Source organism: Acartia tonsa, chromosome 11 (genome assembly GCF_053477335.1).
Source record: "Acartia tonsa isolate MP-2025a chromosome 11, ASM5347733v1, whole genome shotgun sequence".
NCBI classification, from domain to species: Eukaryota; Metazoa; Arthropoda; class Copepoda; order Calanoida; family Acartiidae; genus Acartia; species Acartia tonsa.
This window is the reverse complement of record NC_137270.1, coordinates 10,424,857-10,439,735: the sequence shown is the minus strand read 5'-3', so window position 1 is coordinate 10,439,735 and position 14,879 is coordinate 10,424,857. Positions and strand designations below refer to the sequence as shown.

The window sequence follows — 14,879 nt, the reverse complement described above, 5'->3', positions numbered from 1 at the left end:
GCTGGCGGCTCAGCCGTTTAGCCGTTTTTTGCCTATTTTCAGGGCAAATTCATCATTAATTACGTAGGAATCAACTTTTAAAAACATATTTTTGGTTTATTTCATGTTAAATGATAACAATAACCATTTTTTAAATTTCTAGTACCAGCTGCTAAACGGCTAAAACCGGCTGAAAACGGCTGGGAGCCGCCAAGAGTATGAAGAGTAGATAGGGCATGTGACATGTCTAGGGGTAGGTTTTTATGGTTGCTGAGCTCAAAAATGCTACCAAAAATAGTGGCGGCCCATCCATATGGCAGCTGGGTAACAGCTGCAGCTCAGCTGGGAGCGGCCAAGAGTAGAATGTCATGTACACTAATGTATGTACACTTTCAGGCCACCAAATTTGGAGAAGAACAGAGGCTGCCTGCGGCTCACTGCGGCAGACATCATAATTTCGCGGTTGCAAATAGCAAATTACAGATTTTCATTTTTCAGACCGCTTAATTATAATGTCTGCCGGCTCTTTGGAAAACTAAGCTGTCCAGAATTAACATCCAGGTACAGCTTAGTTCTTCAAATCATTAACCTTTCCACCTTCCCTATTAACAAATAATGTAATTGGGGGGAGGATAGGACAATAGCTTAGGCCGGGTGAAGTTTAGGTTTCCACCAAATTTCCCAAAATATAACTCTATTTGTTTAGGCCTAACATCAAGATCTTCCAATATTTCCAGACTCCATTAAATGCCCTGAGGCCCCGCCTGGAGACCCTAACCGTACTCCCGTCCTGGCCCCCTGCACCCTTTGGATAACTTCTGGTGAGATTGTGATAATTTGATCCTTCCCTGCATTACAGACCCAGGTAGTTTATTATTGCAAAAGCTGCTCTATAACTAGCCAATCTGTAAGTCTTAAGCCTCAAGGGGGATACAGCATCCTTCCCGCACATTGATGTTTACAGACTGTTAATTCTGTACAGCTGCTGAGGTGCTTTACAACTAAGTGCCACCCACCCATAGGACAACTCCTTGTCCTCTTATTTAACAATAACTGTTAAGTAATCCGAACCTGTTTTTTTCCCTACCCATAGGACAACTCCTTGTCCTCTTATTTAACAATATAGCTGTTAAATAATCCGAACCTGTTCTCCCCCCTACCCCTTTTCATCTCCCTGATAGCTTGCGGTCCCTGCCAGACTGCGCCATATTAAAGACAACAAAAATTTCGGTGAAGATTCTCCCCTCATCATTTATTTGTTGTAAAAAAACACAAAAATATAAAAACACCAAAAAATATAAGCTAAAGAGAGGTTATAATTTAAATAAATAAATTAACAACAGCATTCAGTGGTCAATGAAGGAGATTTTCCTCACTAAACCGCCCGGAGCAATTACACGCTCAAGGCATAACACCCTCTATCATCCATCTAACTCACACCCCACCCCTTCTCACACCAAACGTTCACAATCTGACTCTGCGACTGTTGCGAGTCGTCGGCCTAAAACCGTCAGAGTTTTAGCCAAAAAACATAAACTCAACACCCCGTTTGAATTACGCGCCAAAAAACTCCTTAAAACAAAAAAAGCGCTACTTCAACGGCAAAAACCGGTTGACCGCAACTCTAGGCCCGTCGTCTCCTCACGCAGGCCCAGCGTTAGTCGCACCCCCCCAGGCCAAAACAGCCACCACCGTAGCCCATCCCCGTCACCTATCCGAGGATTCCCTACACCCCCTGCAGCTCCCCAACTACTTGCAGCCCCCCACTTACCCTCCTCACCTGTTGATCCACTGGTAACTTTTCCCGTTACACATCCGTATAACGGCCTTTCACCACAAACCCCCACAACCCCTACAGATACTGAAGAGTTTGAGCTAGCCCCACAGCAACTAGATTGGGATAATTATTCCCCCATACCATCCTTCCAAAAATCAGCTTCAATTCTTGAAGAAGCTTTGGAACAACTCTATTCTGAAGATTTACAGAAAGAGGTTCAGGACGAGGTTTTTTACAACCCTGAACAGTTCCCATTACACGACCACCTCCCAGGCTCCGCTTATAACGCTTCCACATCGACACACAATATTAGTGTCGATCTATCTGCGCTTGTTACAGCACAAACCCCAACCATGACTGATGAGGCAACCAAACTCATCATCGAATGCGATGAGTGCATGATGATAGACGAAGACTGTCAGAGCATCATAAATAACCCTGACAGGTTTAGCATTGAAAAGCTAGACAATAGTCTATCATTGTTGGAAGAAAAAGCCTCGTCAATTCGCCACATCATAGCTTTCTTTCGCAACAGCCCAGACCCAAGGGTCACCGAAGCTGACATGAACAAAGCGTTACAGCTACGTATAGCCATGCGCTCAAAAATCGAGTTCATTCATGAACATCGTATATCACGTTTGAAAGCTCAACCGATTACGACGACTGCTGCTCCAGCAGTACCTCTCTCTACTTGCTCTGATGACTCGACTACCACTTCAGCAGTCGGATCCGAGGCAGGTACCTTACCATGTGATGGCCAAGTAATTGTGCCTCCAGCAGTTACAACTCAGGCCACAGCTGTTCCTGCTGCAACTATGCTCCAGCAAACAGTTCCCATCCCCAACCGCATAAATCCTACGACATACGCGGTAAAACAAGCAAGGGTAAAACAAAAAAGGGACCCCTTGCTTGTTGAGCTCGACGATCTCTGCGAAAAGTTCGGCGACCTTAAAACGACCGAAGTTAAGCAGTTAGGTCAGTTCAATAAACTTAATGCTCAATTCAAAGAGCTACTCGAAAAGGCACAGCGTTCCTTACATAAAGCCAAAACGCTTTGTGAGGACGCGATGCTTACGGACATGGAGGAAGATGCGACAGCATTGGATGCCCAGTCCACCACGCTCGAAACTGAAATATCCAGCGTGGAATCATACGTTGAACGCTTGAGGGACCGTTTCGGAGTGCCTATCTCAGGACACTCTTTCAATCAGCGTTCTTCCAACATTCCTATCCCTCACTTTTCTGGGGCCAAAACAGATAAACTTGACCTCTTTACATTCCAAAAGAAGTTCCAGATTTACATTGACTCAATGCCTTCCATAGCAGAAGTCGAAGCATTGGAGATACTGAAAGAGAAATGTCTCCAAGGCAATGCACAGATGTTGTGCTCTGCCGAAAAATCCATTAAAGCCTGTATGAAGCAGCTGTCGTTCCACTACGGCAGCAAAACCAGCATCATAGCTAAACGCAAGGCCAAAATCATGGAACTTGGACCATGCCCTAAATACAACTGGGAACAGCAGATCACATGGATGGTAAAACTCCGTTCACTGCTTGCTGACACCCAAGAGTTTGCAAAAGAAAATGACGCGGAGCAAACCTTGTATCACGGCAAAACAGATATTGCCAACTCCGTGTTGAATCTTCTTAAAGGCGACTACTTTAAGGAGATGTCTAGAAAATTCATGTTGAGTGCAGATGAGCACGGGGAAGAAGACGGCCAGTATTGCTATGAACAACTTCTCCTCTTTCTTGACTCTGAGCTCCGCCAGCTACAGTATCAGCTCAACCAACATGAAGGGGCATCCCTCCACACTGGCACCGCAACTTCTATCGGCAACAATGCCAACACAAACAGCGGCAGTTCCAGTAACAAACAGTCCAATCATGCTGGTAACAACCCGGGTCATAAAAACTCGAACCGGAGTAAACCAGCTTCTCAAACTCACACGGCCTCCACTTTCTCGGCCTCGGAGGACCCAAAACAACGCCCTAAAGGCAAGGCCTCTGATAAGTCCGCTAAGACGCCCACTCCACTCTTAGCATACACAGGCGCTGCTTCTAAGCCTGTACCAACTGATTGCGCGCTTTGTCAGAACAAACACACATATTTGTTCCAATGCCAGGTGTACATCAATACACCACATAAGGAGAAACGCCAACTCCATGGCAAGACAAAAGCCTGCCACAGGTGCCTCAGAATGGACGCCAGCGTCAATTTCGACAATATTGACGAATGGTGGAACAACCACAAAAATGACTGTCGCACCACCTTTTACTGTCAAGCTGACAATTGCCAGTACGCGTCTGCTCATCGCGTGCAAAAGCATATCCTCGCCTGCTCTATTCATGTCGAGCAGAATAAAAAGAGGTTAGGCGATTTCCGCAAGTCATTGCCAAAGGATGTTCCTATAACATCTGGCAACCTTCTGTTCATGGATAATATCACCATGAATCTCCAAACCTCTTACACCACACCTGACGTTTCCGACCCCAACACCTTCCCTGATGTTGCTGCTCCTGGCATTTTCATGTGCCAAAACGTCCCTGATCTTTCCGGCAATCCGCTGTTTGTCTTTTACGACAGCGGTTGTGGCACAGCCGCAGTTTCAGCCTCTGCAGCGGCTCGACTAAATGCCACAGAACACCGCCCTGGACCCACCCTCATGAACGTAGCAGGTGGTAAAGTCGTCCATCTTCCCTATGGCAGTGACAAGTTCACACTGCCATTAGTCGACAGTGCCATGTCCGCAACTATAATTGCTGCGAAAATGGACACGCTGACGGCTCCATTTCCTCGTTGGGACCTCAAGGAGCCTTATGGTGACCTTGCAAATCATTACAAAGGCCACGAGCTCCTCCCAACCGTACCAGATGTCATTGGCGGAGGCCAAGTCGACATAATCCTGGGAATCAAGTACAATTACTTGTTCCCAATGCGCATCTGCTCATTGCCCTGTGGTTTATCTTTATACAGAAGCCCACTTAAGGGTATCGACGGCCACACAGGTGTACTTGGTGGCCCCCACAAGGCTTGGGCTAAAGCAGCCGAGACTGTAAACTTTGTTGGTGCTGCTCTCTTCTTCACCAACGAGCTGTCTGCCTACCGCTATACCACTGAAACACTTCTGAACAGTGGCAGGAATTGGTGCGCGGATGACTCCAAAACCGACACCTTTCCGTATCTCCGTCCAATCACTGTTGAGGAAACAACAGACGAGGACGCTTCGCTGGATGTTCATACATACAGCACCAATATTCAAAACGTCAAACGACATGAACGCAAGTATCTTGAGAGTGAAGACATAGGCACTCAAGCACCTTACCGTTGCATAGCATGCCGTGGCTGCAACAACTGCAAAAACGGAGACATTCTGGAGGCAACTTCTCTGAAAGAAGAGGCCGAACAACTCCTAATAAAAAAGTCCGTCAAGTTCTTACCTGACGAACGCCGGATCGTAGCATCTCTTCCCTTCATTGCTGATCCGGTTAAGGAGTTACAACCAAACAAAAACAGGGCCCTCAAAGTTCTGGAGTCCCAGCTGCGAAAATTGCAGAAGGATCCAGAGGCCAAACTACAAGTTATGGCGTCACATGACAAACTAGCATTGAATGGCTATTCATGTGACATTGATGACCTATCCCCTGAGGAACGTGCCCTTGTAGACAATCTGCCAGGAGAATACTACCTCCCTTGGCGATTCGTCACTAAAGAAAACTCTCTTTCCACTCCAGTCAGGGTTGTATTTGATGCTTCTGCGACAACCTCGTCAGGTAAAAGTCTGAACGACGTCCTAGCAAAGGGCACAAACAGACTTGAAAAAATCTTAGCTCTGGACATCAATTTCAGAGCAGGCCCACATGCTTTCGCATGCGACATACGGATGGCATACAATCAGATTAAGTTGGATCCATCTGATTTCCGCTGGCACAAGTACTTGTGGGTTGATAGCCTTGCCCCTGGTGGCACCATCAGAACGCGCATCATGCGCACCATCATTTATGGGGTTAAACCTTCTGGCAACCAAACGGCAGAAGGTCTTGAACAGGTAGCTCAGTATGTCATGGACAACCATCCTGAACATACTGCAGGTGCCCAGGTTCTCAAAACCAAAACTTATGTTGATGATACTTCTGATTCAACAGACTCCGCAATTGAACTAGACAAAATCATTGCGGGAGTCAAATTCACCCTTGACTTAGCAGGCATGAGCGTCAAAAGCTTTGTCAAATCTTCAGCTGTACCTGAAGACACTGTGTCGAATGATGGCACACATGTTAGCTACCTCGGCTTTCGATGGGCTCCACTTGCTGACACTCTCAGTCTGGACGTCAAACCTCTCTCGTTCGGTAAAACAAAACGAGGTAAAAGACCTCCACCAGTAGAAGGAAGTCTTGAAGAGGCTCTTCTACACAATTTCACAAAAAGAACAATCTTGTCGCAAGTTGCCTCTAACTTCGACCTTCTCGGACTCTGCACCCCCGTGACTGCTAAATTCAAAGCAGACTATCACGACCTCCTTTCTTACGCCACTGGTTGGGACGACGGTCTCCCAACCAAGTTGCTTCCCACATGGGTGACTAACATTGAAACGATGCAACAACTTGCGTCAGTTTCGTGCCCACGGTCCGTAATTCCGGCAAATTCTGAGCCCAAAGTTGATCTGTTAGTATCTGTTGATGCTAGTCAAAACATGGCAATCGTATGCGTGCATGTTAGGTCAAGGTCTCTCACAGGCGAGGTCACTGTCCGACTAGCTGCTGCCAAATCAAAGATTGTAACTGGTAGCACAATTCCTCGAGCAGAGCTCAGGGCAGCTGTTGTAGGCACCATTCTCGCAACAACCGTTGCCAAAAATCTCAAAAACAAGGTAGAAAAAGTCACCTACTTCACAGACTCTTCCGTTGTGCTATCTTGGCTTCATCAAGATGCACGCCCTCTTTCTCTTGGCGTACGCAGCTGCGTCATCGAAATTCGCCGATTCTCTTCCCCAGACCAATGGCGACATGTTGAATCTGAAAACAACATAGCCGACTTGGGTACTCGTTTCCTCGCCACTATCAAGGATATCGATGCTAATTCTGAATGGCAAAACGGCAAACCCTGGATGTATCTTGATTACCAGGACATGCCAGCCCAATCCTTCCAAGATCTTAAACTATCAATGGAAGCGAAGCAGGCCGCTGCTCAAGAGGTCAGAATCCTCCACGGTGATACGAAATCACCTCAGGAAAGAACGGCAGAGATAACCAAGTTCTCGAATTATCTCTACGACCCGTGCAAACGGTCATGGCCCAAGTCTCTCCGTGTCATGGCCATTGTTCGAAAATTCTGCTTTTTCGACTTCAAATCGTACCGTAATTTGAAGGCCCCCCCTCATCCAAATCCTCAGGTCGTCCAACTTTCGGACGAAGAAATCCACAAGGCGGAGAATTACTACTTTAGACTCGCTACTAAAGAAGTGCTTAAGTTCTCCAACTCAAAGGCCCACGGCAACAATGTCGTCACTGACGATGGCATTATCAAATACAATGGTCGTATTGTCGAGGGCACTAACATAGAAGACGTTGACAATATCATGCCTGATTTGTCTCCCCTCCACTTCGTTAGACCGATAGTCGATCGGTATAGCTTAATAGCATACTCCGTTATGCTATACGCCCATCAAGAGCTTGCACTACACAGAAATGTAAACGCAACACTCTTAGAATCCAGGCACGTTGCCTACATTCTTAATGGCAGAGATCTCTCCAAAGAGATCAGAGCGGCTTGCCCACATTGTCGTAGGTTCAAGGCCAAGCTCCTAGAAGCTGAAATGGGACCAATCCATCAAAACAGATTGACCATTGCTCCCCCATTCTACTACTGCCAACTTGACCTAATGGGTCCGTTCTTAGCTCACTGTGAACATAACCACAGATCCACAGTCAAGGTTTGGGGTCTAGTCTGTAGAGACCCAGCCTCATCCGCAACGGCTTGTTATGCTATGACGAAGTATAACACAGACGCTTTTCTTCAAGCTTTCCAACGATTCGTTCATCGTTATTGCTACCCTAAAAAGGTCTTCATCGACCCAGGTGCACAGCTCATCAAGGGCGTAGCAAAATCAGAGTTTTCCATGGCTGACATCACTAAAACGCTCAATGGAAAAAGCTGCAGCATAGAGTACGAGATCGGTCCCACTGCTGCCCACAATTATCAAGGTTGCGTGGAACGCTCAATCAAAGAGATCAAAACTTTGTTCCATGCAACATTCAACGGTCTCAAGCTGGACGTCATGTCTTTTGAGACCGCCTTTTCATACATTGCCAATGAAATAAACAACATGCCAATCTGTACGGTATCCAGAACGGAGGATATAGGTCACGCAGACCTTATCACGCCTAACCGTCTGATACACGGCAGGAATAACAGGCGTGCACCCACTGGACCAATGAGGGTAGAGCAACCATCCCGCCTATTGGAACAGATGGAACGCCTCTATCAATCATGGTGGCAGATCTGGCTGTATGAACGCCTTCCAGATTACATTCCAAGACCAAAGAAATTTGGCAAAACAGGTCCACAACCAAAAGAAATGGATATCGTTGTTTTCCTCCGGTCCCCAGATGAGTTGATTGGCGATCAACTCTGGCGCCTTGGCCAGGTCCTACACCTCATCACTTCTGATGATGGTATCGTCCGTCAGGTAATTATCCGTTGGCGGAAACACTGGAAGGAAGAGTTTCATGAAACCAGAAGAAGTGTCCGGCACATTGCCATCCTGTTCTCCGAGGACGAGCTCGCGCTAATTGACCAGATCAGATCCGCGGCCTCCAAGTGTGACGAGTCTTACACTTCGGAGCAACGCAAACTAAAAACCTCCCATTAAAACCATTCCTGTAACGGGATAACACAATGCATCGCACATGAGTTACACCCGCTAAACGTTGGCTGAAATTGCCGAAGATAATAAATTTAACTTCATTTGATATGCATTTCCAAGATTTGCATTTCTAATCTTAAACCACTAATAAAGGCTGTAGTTGCCGAAGATAATAATTTTACCCTCATTGACACGCATTTCCATGATCTGCATGATTCAATTTTAAACCCACTAATAAAGGCTGTAGTTGCCGAAGATAATAATTTTAACCTCACAGACACGCATTTCCATGATATGCATTTGTGACAAATTTCTCATTCAAATAAATAAAGGCTGTAAGTGCCGAAGACAAAAAAAAAAAACCTACCTATTAAATAAAGGCTGAATTGGCCCACCTCCCTGAATACGGCTGTAATTGCCTTACAAACCAACAATTAATATTAATAATGTTATTATTAAATATTAAATTACAACAAAAGAAAAATCCTACTTACAGGTTCACACACCTGTTAATAACGTCAATAATCATATTATTAAATGTTAAATTATAACAAGTAAATGATGATTAATGCCCTTAATAATCTTATTATTAAATGATGAATTGCCTCTAGAAGTTTAACCCACCTACGAGGATGATGGTTCTACATCAATAACCGATAAATTGATTCCAGCCGAAGAAAACCTGGATTAGTGTTATCAAATATTAAATTTAAATGTTCTTATATAATAATCATTATTTGCCAATCTTCCTTTAGCTTTACGAATATTATAAACCATTGTAAACAATACACCCCATAAAAGCCTTCTCTTTCTCTTTTATAAACAAAATCTTTTTTTATTCCAGGATGGATTCCAACATTTCCGCCATCTCCAACAACGGCCCCGTTCTCAGCGCCCCTCTAACCAAACCGCTAGCTGTTGTTGAAAAAGATCTAAAGGAGAAGAGAAAGGAGCTGCTAGATCGACTACACCCAGGCTCCGTTACCCGAATTGAACCCGCTCTGTTCCAGAATGTCAACAACCCGGATATACGGGAGATGCTTGAAGCTGAAAATACATTATTGGAAGCTACCTTGTGCGCTCAAGAAAATATCAAAACTCTTGAAGAAAAAATTAACCAGGAACTGCACAAGATAGACGTCACTGACAACCAGGGTGGAAACTTCCTACCTAACGAGGAAGAATACGTTCAAATCCCGGCTTGGACTCTAAAAGGCACCCACTGTTCAAGTACCCGCCAGGTTAGGGAAGAGGCTCAGATGAGAGCCCGCCTCGAGATATTATACAAACAAAAATTTCCCGAGGAGCCTAAACCCCCCCCTGTGTAACATGGACAGTGAATTGACAAAGAGTATTGATAATCTCTATCAAATATTCCATGCTAGCCCAATGCCCACCTTCTTCGACAGATGGCACCAACTTGATCTGATACATGAGCTGCTTGGAAAGGATGATGTATCCGCCCCCAGATTCCAAAAAATGTACTCCCTTTACGTACAGGCGGAATACCTCAGAGGCAAGGAAGCAGCGATGGAAACCACACTCGCCCGTTTAGAGTTCCACCGTGAACAGAAGTTCTACGAATACAGAAAAAAGACTTCTGACAACATGCAAAATTCCATCAGCCAGATTCCAAAGCATAATAGTAAAATGCTCTACTGTAGAAATCAAGCTTGCCCTGACTGTAAGCACACCACCAAACCTTCCTTGAAAACCCACGGTCTCCAGAATTCTGGTTCAAGAAGGAAAAAACAAAAAGTTTCCCAGGTCAAACAGCAGGAAACTTCCACCTCAAGACAGCGCTCACGCTCCCGCTCGTCTACAAAACGGCGCTCGCCATCTAGGCGCCGTTATTCTACACGACACTATTCCCCAAAACGCCGTTCTTATTCTAGAAGGCGTTCTCCCCCGAGACAACGTTCACCTACACGACGACGGTCACCATCACCTGCTGTACGTCAAGACTACCGCCGACCAGCAGACTATGATGATAGATATGCACACAGTCATGTCAACACACCACAGGGTAGATACGTCCGTCACTTCCAAAGTGAGAGTCATCATGATAACACCTATGACCCCTCACGCCAGGACGGTTACGGCTATATACCTGTAACAGACCGTCTCTATTAAGTCTCTATTAAAATTTTCTATTAAAGAAAAAATGTGTCGATAAATAAAATTATTATTTTCTTCATCCTGTTTGTGCCACTACAAGTTTCATTTTATCAATTTTTATCAGAATTTTAATGCTTTCAGATAAAACCCGAATTCATTCAAAATGAGCGTGCCATTCCACCTGCTGTCCTCCCTAGAGCCCTATGATCACATGAAGCACGTAAAACGTGAAGTCCGTGATATTCGCGGCTCCATGGAGATGATACGCCGCGGCCTGGAGGAACACGCCAGACTCTTTCCCCAGGATAAGTTGAACTCCCGGTATTTGAACCGCCACGCTCGCCGGTTCTCCAGTATTGAGGAGGACTTAGACAGTTGGACATCCTGGGCCCCCCGCATGCCTGAAAACATCGCCAGGTATGAGATCAATGTGTTGCGGGACAGGGTATTTAGGTTTGCGATGGAGATGGGACCAGCGGCTGAGGCGTTCCATTGGTCCATCGCCCCGGCTTGGAAGCGCCCGAAGGTGGTGACCCCTTGGCGCCAAATGTCACTGACCAAGTTCAGGAAAGTAAAAAAAACTTCCAAACAGGCGCTGAAACAGGTCACCCAGCTGCAGGCACAAACAGCAGCCGCCAGGGCAGAGATTGAGGCCCTCAAGTTGGACAACCTCTGCATCAGCTTCCAGCACCTAAAAATATAGATTTTTTTGCCTCCCTTTCAAATGTTTTCCTTTCCTTTTATTTTTTGTTCAAATCTAAAACCAATGTCTTTCAGAAAAGACATAATAATTCCAAAAGAAAAAATGTGATGACCAGCCACTCCATATGCCACTCCGAATGCCACTTCCATTTTTTAAAGGTCCAGCGGTGACGGCTTCGGGGGTGTATTGTCATGTATTCTTTTTTCTCCACTTTATATTGTACATTGCAGTGATCAGCCCACAGCCCTATGTTCTTCTTTTTCTTGCCGGGAGTGTCATGTACACTAATGTATGTACACTTTCAGGCCACCAAATTTGGAGAAGAACAGAGGCTGCCTGCGGCTCACTGCGGCAGACATCATAATTTCGCGGTTGCAAATAGCAAATTACAGATTTTCATTTTTCAGACCGCTTAATTATAATGTCTGCCGGCTCTTTGGAAAACTAAGCTGTCCAGAATTAACATCCAGGTACAGCTTAGTTCTTCAAATCATTAACCTTTCCACCTTCCCTATTAACAAATAATGTAATTGGGGGGAGGATAGGACAATAGCTTAGGCCGGGTGAAGTTTAGGTTTCCACCAAATTTCCCAAAATATAACTCTATTTGTTTAGGCCTAACATCAAGATCTTCCAATATTTCCAGACTCCATTAAATGCCCTGAGGCCCCGCCTGGAGACCCTAACCGTACTCCCGTCCTGGCCCCCTGCACCCTTTGGATAACTTCTGGTGAGATTGTGATAATTTGATCCTTCCCTGCATTACAGACCCAGGTAGTTTATTATTGCAAAAGCTGCTCTATAACTAGCCAATCTGTAAGTCTTAAGCCTCAAGGGGGATACAGCATCCTTCCCGCACATAGAATCAGTAGATAGGGCTTGTGACGTGTCTAGGGGTAGGTTTTTATGGGTGCTGAGCTCAATTCTACTACAAAAAATAGAAGCAGCCTATCTATATGGCAGCTGGGTAACGGCCGCAGCTCAGCTGGGAGTGGCCAATAGTAGAATGAGTAGGTTTAGCTTGTGACATGTCTATGGGTAGGTTTTTAGGGGTGCTGAGCTCTAAAATACTGCTCAAAATAGTGGCCGCCCATCCATATGGCAGCTGGGTAACGGCCGCAGCTCACCTTTAAGCGGCCAAGAGTAGAATGAGTAGATAGGGCTTGTGACGTGTCTGAGCTCAATACTACTACCAAAAATAGAAGCAGCCCATCCATATGGCAGCTGGGTAACGGCCGCAGCTCACCTTAGAGCGGCCAAGAGTATGAAGAGTAGATAGGGCTTGTGACATGTTTAGGGGTAGGCTTGTGACATGTCTATTGCAAGGGGTAGGTTTTTATGGGTGCTGAGCTCAAAAATGCTACCAAAATTAGTGGTGGCCCATCCATATGGCAGCTGGGTAAGAGCTGCAGCTCAGCTGGGAACGGCCAAGAGTAAATTGAGTAGATAGGGCTTGTGACATGTCTAGGGGTAGGTTTTTATGGGTGCTGAGCTTAATACTACTACCAAAAATAGAAGCTGCCCATCCATATGGCAGCTGGGTAACGGCCGCAGCTCACCTAAGAGCGGCCAGGAGTATGAAGAGTAGATAGGGCTTGTGACATGTTTAGGGGTAGGCTTGTGACATGTCTATTGCCTAGGGGTAGGTTTTTATGGGTGCTGAGCTCAAAAATGCTACCAAAATTAGTGGTGGCCCATCCATATGGCAGCTGGGTAAGAGCTGCAGCTCAGCTGGGAATGGCCAAGAGTAAATTGAGTAGATAGGGCTTGTGACATGTCTAGGGGTAGGTTTTTATGGGTGCTGAGCTTAATACTACTACCAAAAATAGAAGCTGCCCATCCATATGGCAGCTGGGTAACGGTCGCAGCTCACCTAAGAGCGGCCAGGAGTATGAAGAGTAGATAGGGCTTGTGACATGTTTAGGGGTAGGTTTTTATGGTTGCTGAGCTCAAAAATGCTTCCAAAAATAGTGGCAGCCCATCCCTATGGCAGCTGGGTAACAGCTGCAGCTCAGCTGGGAGCGGCCAAGAGTGGATAGGGCTTGTGCCGTGTCTAGGGATAGGTTTTTATGTGTGCTGAGCTCAATACTACTACAAAAACTAGTGGCAGCCCATCCATATGGCAGCTGGGTAACGGCTGCAGCTCAGCTGAGAGCGGCCAAGAGTAGACTGAGTAGATAGGGCTTGTGACGTGTCTAGAGGTAGGTTTTTAGGGGTGCTGAGCTCAAAATACTACCAAAAATAGGGGCGGCCCATCACTAAGGCAGCTGGGTAACAGCTGCAGCTCAGCTGGGAGCGGCCAAGAGTAGAATCAGTAGATAGGGCTTGCGCCGTGTCTTGGGGTAGGTTTTTATGTTTGCTGAGCTTAATACTACTACAAAAATAGTGGCGACCAATCCACATGGCAGCTGAGTAACGGCTGCAGCTCAGCTGAGAGCGGCCAAGAGTAGAATGAGTAGATAGGGCTTGTGACGTGTCTAGGGGTAGGTTTTTAGGGGTGCTGAGCTCAAAAATACTAACAAAAATAGGGGCGGCTCATCCACATGGCAGCTGGGTAACAGCTACAGCTCAGCTAGACACGTCACAAGCCCTATGTACTCATTATACTCTTGGCCGCTCCCAGCTGAGATGCAGCTGTTACCAAGCTGCACCACTATTTTTGGTAGTGTTTTTGAGCTCAGCACCCATTCAAACCTATCCCTAGACACCTCAGAAGTCCTATGTACTCATTCTACTCTTGGCCGCTCCCAGCTGAGCTGTAGCTGTTACCCAGCTGCCATGTGGATTGGTCGCCACTATTTTTGGTAGCAGTTTTGAGCTCAGCAACCATAAAAACCTACCCCTAAACATGTCACAAGCCCTATCTACTCATTCTACTCTTGGCCACTCCAAGGTGAGCTGCGGCCGTTACCCAGCTGCCATATGGATGGGCGGCCACTATTTTTGGTAGTATTTTTGAGCTCAGCACCCATTAAAACCTAACCCTAGACACCTCACAAGCCCTAAGTACTCATTCTACTCTTGGCCGCTCCCAGCTGAGCTGTAGCTGTTACCCAGCTGCAATGTGGATTGGTCGCCACTATTTTTGGTAGCAGTTTTGAGCTCAGCAACCATAAAAACCTACCCCTAAACATATCACAAGCCCTATCTACTCATTCTATTCTTGGCCACTCCAAGGTGAGCAGCGGCCGTTACCCAGCTGACATATGGATGAGCTGCCACTATTTTTGTAGTATTATTGAGCTCAGCACCCATAAAAACCTACCCCAAGACACATCACAAGCCCCATCTACTTATTCTACTCTTGGCCGCTACCAGCTGAGCTGCAGCTGTTACCCAGCTGCCATATGGATGGGCTGCCACTATTTTTGGTAGCATTTTTGAGCTCAGCAACCATATAAACTTACCCCTAGACATGTCACATGCACTATCTACT

At 46.1% G+C, this 14,879-nt stretch overlaps 1 long non-coding RNA gene across 1 annotated transcript; it reads left to right on the top strand.

Annotated features, from left to right (window-relative positions):
* Positions 1-11,539: 11,539 nt before the first annotated feature.
* On the top strand, positions 11,540-13,144 carry LOC145332018 (uncharacterized). Its single transcript, XR_013884004.1, has 2 exons — positions 11,540-11,913; positions 12,059-13,144. It is a non-coding gene; the product is annotated as an uncharacterized LOC145332018 (long non-coding RNA).
* Positions 13,145-14,879: the final 1,735 nt, after the last annotated feature.